General features: G+C 52.7%; 1 long non-coding RNA gene and 1 other non-coding gene across 2 annotated transcripts; both read right to left on the bottom strand.

Moving 5' to 3' along the window:
* Positions 1–1,741: 1,741 nt before the first annotated feature.
* Positions 1,742–3,574, bottom strand: LOC106628689 (uncharacterized). Its single transcript, XR_001332137.2, has 3 exons — positions 3,173–3,574; positions 2,641–2,868; positions 1,742–2,046 (listed from the first exon to the last, which is right to left on the bottom strand). It is a non-coding gene; the product is annotated as an uncharacterized LOC106628689 (long non-coding RNA).
* On the bottom strand, positions 2,189–2,390 carry LOC148182994 (small nucleolar RNA SNORA74). The gene has a single exon (XR_015774056.1). It is a non-coding gene; the product is annotated as a small nucleolar RNA SNORA74 (small nucleolar RNA).
* Positions 3,575–8,873: the final 5,299 nt, after the last annotated feature.

Genomic DNA, 8,873 nt, shown 5'->3' with positions numbered 1-8,873 from the left:
AAATCTGCCTCTTCAATTCATCATGGGCTGATTTTTCTTCTCTGTAAGTGGCTGGAGAGCACAATGAAACAATAACACATAAGGTATTTTTAAAAAATTGAAGTGGTACAATATATGTGCTGAAATAATATGGAAATGCTCAGAGAACAATCACAAGAAATCCAGCTCTTAACAAGCTCAGGGTAAGAAAACAATTAAGTGCTCAAAAACAAGCCAATAAATCTCAGTTAACAATCCTCCTGTGCTGTGGTGCTGCAGAGCAGTAAAAACAAAGCAAATCTAAAGCAATCCAGCCACTTTTGCCTGGTAGAAGTCATATACGGATTCCAAAATGAATGGTGCTCCTCAGCAGAACCGTAAATCACATTGACATTTCCCGAGTACGAACACAGGTCCTGCTCCATTTCTTGGCTTCATTTCACCACCAGTCTCGGACCTCATGGGTTCTCTCCCAATTCCCTTTGCTGTCCTTAGCTCGAGGCACCAGAGCAGGGCTGAGGTGAATTGTTCTGACCTTTATCTGCAGCCTTTGCACTGCAGGAGCTGCATAGTGCTGACTGTCCCTTCCTGCCAGAGGTGACACCCTGTGCTCCAGACCCCCAAGCCTCTGCTGACCACTGGAGAGCTTTCAGGACACCCCTTTCTTATTTCCCAGTTGTGCACCAAGCTGGACCTGCCCCAGCACCCAGAACCCCCAGCCCGGGGCTGGTCCCGCAGCAGGGGAGGGAGATTCTGCCCCTGTGCTCAGGTGAGACCCCACCTGCAGAGCTGCCCCACCCCGGGCCCAGCACAGGGAGGAGCTGGAGCTGCTGGAGCCAGGCCAGAGGAGGCTCCAGGATGAGCAGAGGGATGGAGCAGCTCTGCTGGGAGGAAAGGCTGGCACAGCTGGCAATGTTCACCTGCAGAGGAGAAGCTTTGGGCTGAGCTCAGTGTGGCCTTGCAGGGCCTGCAGGAAACATGGAGAGGTAATTCCCAAGGGATGGAGGGACAGGACACAGGGAATGGCTTTCCACTGCCAGAGGGCAGGGTTAGATGGGGTAAATGGCAAAAGAGCCCATATTCCCCATTTTTTGCCACTTTTGGGAATACCTGGTCCAGCAGCAGAGCCCCCTGACACAGTAAGTGTTCACTCAGCCCTGTGCCAGCCCTGTGGCACCCACCTGGGAAAGAGGAAGATTGCTGGGCACAACATAAAACCACAGGAAAGTCCTTGATTAGTTTTACAGGTAGGATTTGTTCCTACAGAAACAATGGAACTCAGGCTTCAAACCAGCAAAAACCTTTCCTCCCTAATGTTGAGTATTTTAATAAGTATTCCCACGTGCAGTGTAAAAGCTGCATTCAAAGCTCTGGATGTTCAGGCAGCAGAAGGGCTCGTGGCTAAACAGTGTCAGGGACATTTAAGGAGTCTGAATTATTTAAAAAACCCAGGGTTTTCAATAAGCCTGCATTGAATCCAAAGGGATCCAAACCTCATCTTTTGTTCTAACTTTTGCATTTAAACACAGTTTTTGTTCAAATCCCTGTCGGTCATCTTGCCCCTCCCCACCAGTTCTAATATATTTTACATATTCTACAGCCTTTCTCAACCTTCCTTTGTGGGCTCACTTCCCCCCAGGCTGAGCGATGAGTTGGTGCCTCACTACAACTTCTCCAGTCCCCCACAAGAATTCAACACCACTCTTAAATCCTTGCTGCACCCAACAGCCTTGAAAGATAATGAAAAATAAACTGAACAAGCTTAAATATAAATATGTTTAATTGAGGTCATATAAAAATGTATTTTAAACAAGCACTGAGAGGAGATTAACAATAAATTTTACACATAATTCTTGTTATATCTCGCCCTTTAATACACCTTTGATGTTTCCAATTCCTACATCCACATCCTGAAAACAAATTCTTCTCTAGCTGCCCCGTTTAAACTGTGGGCTCCAGGTTTCCATCTTCCCAATACCTTTCTAACACGGATCTTCAAAGCAGCATCCACAGCTTTTACTTCTGACCACTCCTGCTGCTCCAGCAAGCCCCAAACCAACAATTTACCTGTAATAAAAACCCAATAAAGACAGCTGAAAAGAGGACCCCTAATCAACCCTTAGCACTGACCAGTTAATTAGATTACATTAATTTTTATATAAAACATGCACATTAAAATATCTGCAACAGAATTTTCCATTTTCTGTGTGTTGTCTGCATCCAATCTAGGCTCTAACTCCACAGGCAGGAGTTACTCCACTCTCTGGCATGCACGGTGCTGCCAAAACCTGGCGCCACTGAGTGCCAAGACGGCCCCACTGGTGCCAGGAGAGCTCAGCAGCACCTTTCTCTCCCAGCAGTGTAACACTGGCACGGGCACCGAGCAGCCAGCGCAGCTGACTACTGCTGGGAGAAGAAAACAAACAAAACTGCGGGGTTTACAGTGCAAAAAAAGGTGAAGGCACCCCTCTGCTGATGGCTCCTCTCGTTAGGGCTTCATCCAGCAAGAGGAACAGATAAGTTAAAGCTATCGCTGGATAAACCATGTTATTTCCACCCCGAGGACCTGAGGCCACAGCAGCCAGCAGAGGCCGTTTAGTTAATTCAAGCCAGCAAAACCCAAATTTTTGCCCATTTCCCCTTGTTGGCTCATGGTCACACCTCACTCAACGTTGCTCCAGAGCTCTCCCTGTGCCTCACGGGCAGGTTATCCCTTCACATCTCCTCTCGGCAGGCTCCAGTGCCCCCCTGGAGATGCCTCCTTGGCTGTCCCAGCACAGCACAGCTCGGCTTTCACACACGACGGGGTCGGGTCACCTCAGGGCTCCTTCGGGCGGCGCCCGGCCACCCACAGCTCCGGGGCACCGCGATCCCCTATCGGCTGAAGGCCTAAAGAGAGCGCAGTACAAACATCAAAATTAATCCATTAATTCCACCTGTATTCATAAAGCTCAACAACAGCTTGCGGCAGAGGACAAAAGCCAGCAAACCGAACAAAAGGCTGAGGAATTACTGTTGAGTAGCACAGTGGAGCAACACCCCCAGTCCCGGGGCACCGCGAACCACAGCGCTTGCCGGCCAGCACAAACAGCTAAGTAACAAAAAGTGAGTATTTCAGGTGGCACATTCTGTCCCAGGAACCCCGATCTCCAGCCCCGCTGCGGCCACCACCCGTCCCCTCTGCCCTCCTCACCTCATTGGCGGCGGCGGCCCCTCATGGCGGCGAGCCGAGTGAGCCCGACCCGCCCGGAGCCGCTCCTTCCCCTCATGGCAGCGGCAGAAAAGAGCCCGGCCCGCCGGAGCCGCTCCTTCCCCTCATGGCAGCGGCAGAAAACAGCCCGGCCCGCCGGAGCCGCTCCTTCCCCTCATGGCAGCGGCAGAAAACAGCCCGGCCCGCCGGAGCCGCTCCTTCCCCTCATGGCAGCGAACCGGGGGAGCCCGGCCCGCCGGAGCCGCTCCTTCCCCTCATGGCAGCGAACCGGGGGAGCCCGGCCCGCCGGAGCCGCTCCTTCCCCTCATGGCAGCGAACCGGGGGAGCCCGGCCCGCCGGAGCCGCTCCTTCCCCTCATGGCAGCGGCACAAAAGGCCCAAACGCGGCCGCACTGCCGAGGTGATTCCACCGGCACCGCCCCGCTCGCGTCGGCCGCTCCCCCCGGGGCGGGGAAAAACCCTCGATAATCAGTCACAGGGCGCTTGGGCTGGGAGGGACTTTAAAGATCATCTCGTCCCACCCCCTGCCATGGGCAGGGACACCTTCCACTATCCCAGGTTGCTCCGAGCCCCGTCCAAGCTGGCCTTGGACACTTCCAGCATCCCTGACAGAGCCAGAGCAGGAAACACAGGATCTGTGGAGCTGGGAGAACTAAACTCAAGCACCAGCTCACGGGAAGCAGAGGGCTGGTGAGCTGCCACTCTGCTTGCCCGTCATGTGTCCCTCTTCAGGCACAGGAGGTAGAAGTGTCAGCTCAGAAACAGCTGGCAGAAGCAAAAAAAAAACCAGCCCTGAAATAAGCAGAGAAAAAAGTTGTAGTGCTGCCAAGTGCCTCGCTGGGAGAAGCACAATTCCACATCTTCCCTGGCTTCCACTGGATGCCTTAACATCAGCCCAGTGCTCTGTGTATTCATGTCAGGGCACAGCAGTGTAACTGTGACCTCCCTCGCTGGGGATCCACTCAAAGGAAGTTTTTCTCTGGGCTTTGTGCTCCAGTGAGACACTTCAAGGCCTTTCCAGAAAGCCTGGCATCCCTCCCCCATGCTCTTCATGTGCTTATGCTCTCAGAGCTCAGCAATGAACTCAGCTGGAGCTGTGCCTTGCCTCCGGCAATCATCCACTCCAGCTCTGTCTTCTTCAAACGCTTCATGGTCTATTTTCAGCCCAATGCAGGCAGCTATTCTTCCCGGATGTGGGGGTGCTTCTTCCTGGCTCAGCCTGATCCTGCCTTGTCCTGGGAAGCTCTGGGCTTGTTGTGCCCTGGACACGTCTGCGTGCAGGGAGAGAGGCTGCTGCTGGGTGAAGGAGTTCGTTGCTTCCCCTGTCAGTGATGAACCTGCTGAGGAGCAGGTTTCCCAGCTATGCCCAGTGCAGCAGAAGCTGGCTGGTGGAGGGATGGGTGAAAGCAGACACAGAGTGCTTCATGCTCTTGTTCCTGGGGCTCTCGCTGCCCGTGGCTGAGGGCACGTGCCCACGCAGGGATGGATGATGACTCTGCTGAGACCCTAAGCCACAGCTTCAGTTTGGAAGCTGTTTAATTCATTAGCGCAGCATGGGGCCCAAATTAATATGCTTTGTTTCTTTCAATAAGACATTTTCGGCAGGATCAGGAGACTTCAAAAGCTTCCTGAATGCCAAATACCAGAACTCAGCAGCTCTCAGTGCCAAGACCAGCCTCTCACTTCCCAGTATAGATTCCCTCTGTGTGCACAGTTTTTCCTCTGCTTGCTGGCCTCAGAGGGAGGCTCAAACAAAGGCCTGTACATAATTTGTGAACTTTGGGTGAAAAGCATGAAACCAGATGAAACACAGCAGCTCTGCCATGGGAGTGAAGCCCTTTTCTGTCACAGGAATGTGCTCCCTGTATCACTTGCAGCCAGTCCCTGTTGTTCATCTTGGCTTGGTAACAGCTAAACAGATCCTCCTTTTCTCCTGCAAGTGTTGTGGCGGGGCCTGAAGGGACCGAGATGCTTTGTTCCAAGCCAGATTAGAGATATGAGTTATTACAAAACAAAAGCTCAGCTAGCCTTCAGGAGAGTTCCTCTAGTCTAGACACAGCCTCCCCTGAGCTCCCTGCATCCCAGCATAGCCCTGCAGCTTGTATTCAAAGCAACAGGCTCCAGAAGCCTGGGTAACCCCTGTCGAGTGAATGCTCAGTTACAGCATAAAGGAGGAATCACATCTGAGTGATTTGGCTCCCATAAATTAGGGTGGGTTAAACCAGGACACGAGCACTGTCTGCTGGCACAGTGTATCCACTCAAGAGATCTGCACTGGCATGGAGCTGTAATGCTTCAAAATACGTGTGCTCCAAGCCTGGGGTGGGACATCCCCCCGTGTAGCCGACGTCTGCAGCTTCTGTGGCAGCAAGAGAGATCCTTTACTGTCACCTCGGCCCTGAACACACCACACTGTGCCCAGGGCTCAGTGCCTGCCCCACATCACTGCTCACCTTCAGCTCTGGCACTGCAGGGTTGGTACTGTGCTCCTTCCCTACTGATCAGATTTTGGCTCTACGCCATTTGGCCACACCGTCAGTCACTGGAGAAAAAGACAGAGTAGTACCATGGGAAGAGGAAGACAATTCAGTTAGCCTATGGAAGAAAAGATTTGTGGATGTACATCATCATTTACCATGGTGGTCACCTCCAGCCCCACAGCCAAGCAGGGATGGGCTCTGATGAGAGGAACTTTTGTCCCCTCAGTGTCTGTCATGGCTGGGGACAGCGATGATGATGCGTTGTGGGTGTTTGGGCTCACATTGCACTATGAGTGACACCAGCCTTGCTCGGCTCCCACACAGCTGAGGTGGTGGGGCAGCCATGGCCTTGATGCTGCCTTTTTCTCTTCTGGGAGATTCAGCACTCTGAGGTGCTGCACCCAGGTCAGGGCAATCCCACGCATGAGCACAGACTGGGAGAAAAGCTCATTGATCGGCAGAGAAGGACTTGGAGGATATCATGGATGAAAAGTTGGGCATGAGCCAACAATGTGCAGCCCTGAAACCCCTCTGCACTGGGCTGCCCTCACAGAGGAGTGGGCAGCAGGGGAGGAAGGGGATTGTCCCCCTCTACTCTGTCCCTATGAGACTCCCCCTGCAGAGCTGCTCCAGCATCAGAAGCACATGGAGCTGCTGGAGCAAGTCCAGAGGAGGCCATGGAGACGCTCCCAGGGCTGGAGCAGCCATGGAGCCAGGCTGGGAGAGCTGGGGATGCTCACCTGGAGAGGAGAGGGCTCCAGGGAAAGCTCAGAGCCCCTGCCAGTGCCCAAAGGAGCTCCAGGAGAGCTGGAGAGGGACTGGGGACAAGGGATGGAGGGACAGGACACAGGGAATGGCTCCCACTGCCAGAGGGCAGGGCTGGATGGGATATTGGGCAGGAATTGTTCCCTGGCAGGGTGGGCAGGCCCTGGCACAGGGTGCCCAGAGCAGCTGTGGCTGCCCCTGGATCCCTGGAAATACCCAAGGCCAGGCTGGACACTGGGGCTTGGAGCAGCCTGGGATGGTGGAAGGTGTCCCTGCCCATGGTGGGGGGGGAGGAGTAAAATTACTTTTTTGGTCTCTTCTGACCCAACCCGTTCTATAATTCCATCATCTCCAATGATTCCACAGAGAGGCCATTTCCACTTCCCCACTGCCATCACAAGATGGCATTCCAGACCTAAAAGCTGAGCTGGCTCAGCTGATACTTAAGAGCTCTTTTCCAGGCCCTGGGGTATCCAACCCCAGAAGAAGCTGTGGATTTAACCCTGCCTGCTGAGCTCCTTTGCCAGGTCTCAGCCCTGACACTGCCTTTTAATCACATCCCTTAATGCCAGGGCTGTGCTTTAATCACCTGCGCTGAAACACTGCCGCCGTTACTCAGTAACCTCTGAGCCATCTAATTGCACTGAGTTAAGCCAGTTATAGTTTTGACATTGAATGGCGTGCAGAGCGCTTTAATCTTGACCTGCAACACCTCCAGCTCCTGCAGGGCCTCCTCTGCCCCCGAGGAGACGCTGCTAATCAGACCAAGCCAGGATGTAGTTTAAGACATGGACAAAGGGAGCCAAGGGCAAATCATGAGCAAAATGAATCTGACTCATTTTGTTACAAAGCACTGTTGAAGGTAGAACTGCCTTTTCTTCCTTTTCTTTGCCTGAGAATGATTTGTGAGAGTAATGAGAAGTCTTTCAATAACTTATAATTTCAAAATAATAACAAAAAAAAAAAAGAAAGTGAAAAATCATTCTTTTTAGATATGTTTTTTTTAAAAAGAAAGTTTATTTTGAGTTAGGTGCATAAAGTTGCACTGTGTTATCCCTTGTGTCTGCTCCCACATGTGGGTGATGCTCCAGGCTTCATCCACCAGTTGCTCTCTGCAAGAACCCAAAATCCAGCCATCTCCTTCCCTGGCCAAGGGCCTCTGTGGCCTCCCAGAGGGGCTTGGTGCCATGTCCTGGGTGCCAGCTCAGCCAGCACAGCTCCCTGGGGGTGCCAGTGGGGCAGGATGTGCTGCTCAGCTGTCTCAGAGGCTGAGGCTGGCTGTGTCCCTCTGGGCACAGGGGAAAGGCTGCCCAGGCTGCTCCCTCAGCCTCGCTGGGTGCAGAGGAAAGAGCTGTCGGGAAGGGTTATATAACCCCCTGTCAGCCTTCAGGGCTGCGTGCACCAGCAGCAAGGGCAGTGCCACTCTGGATGTGGCTGGGCAGGAGTGTGCCCTGTCTGTGGGACTCTGCTCCCCCAGGCCTGCTCCTCTCCCCATTTCCCCCCTCCACACCTGCCTGGGTCTCCTGGCCCTGTCAGAGCCTGGTGTTTCTGTTGCTCTAAATGCACTTGGGCAGCTTGAGGAGCCTGTGCAGCTCCCTCTGTTCTGGGCTGAAACTGCTGCACAGCAATTTCTTTTTCCATTTAATCTTTGGCAGAGCCCTTGAGCTTTGCTCCCTTCCTCTTCCACCCTCCTCTCCTCCTGCTGAGCTTCTCCCTGGCCCAGTCTCCTTCCCTGGTGTCCCCTTCTGTTCCCAGCTCCTTTTTAACCCCCATTTTTTCTGTCCTCTCTGTCCTTCAGTGCTCCTACCCAGAAGACAGATCACAAACCACAAGCTCTGCTATTCATCTAACAGATCCTAAACCACCTCCTCTGCATAATAAATGTGACCTGCTAATCCTGTGGAGAGGATCCCTTAGGATGCAAACCCCTGCTGGGATCTGTGACAATCCCATGGCATCAAACACAGGGTCAAATCTACAAAGGGGGGTCGCATCTGCCTTGCCCCGAATGTGGGCACCACAATCAGCTCCCCTTAGGAATTCAGATCTGCACAAGGCCCACCAAACACACCTGTGTCCTTCCAGTGCCCCACCAGGTCTCTTGGCAGCAAAGAATTTGCTTTAACTCTTTAAAGCCTGACTCAGATCCCAGGGATTTCAGGCAGTGCTGACACCCAGAGTGGGGTGGTGTGGGCAGAGCCCTGGGGTCAGGTACTGGGGACAGATGGGTGGGCACATCAACCCAGTGTTTTAGAGCAGAGCTAACTAGGAACAGCTTATTCCATTAAGAAAAAAAGAAAAAAATAATCATTCTTAATTAGGACAGAATCCCCCAGATAGGCTTTTTTAAAGAAAATGCCTAAAAATACCATTTTTGCTTTGATTTGAAAACTATTTTTTGCTTTTCAGACTGTAAGATAAAACACATTTGAATTGATG

The sequence above is a fragment of the Pseudopodoces humilis genome, chromosome 17 (assembly GCF_049639895.1).
Source record: "Pseudopodoces humilis isolate 2021_Gansu_Grassland_sample_001 chromosome 17, ASM4963989v1, whole genome shotgun sequence".
Taxonomy (NCBI): Eukaryota; Metazoa; Chordata; class Aves; order Passeriformes; family Paridae; genus Pseudopodoces; species Pseudopodoces humilis.
This window is presented reverse-complemented; position numbering and strand designations above follow the sequence as displayed.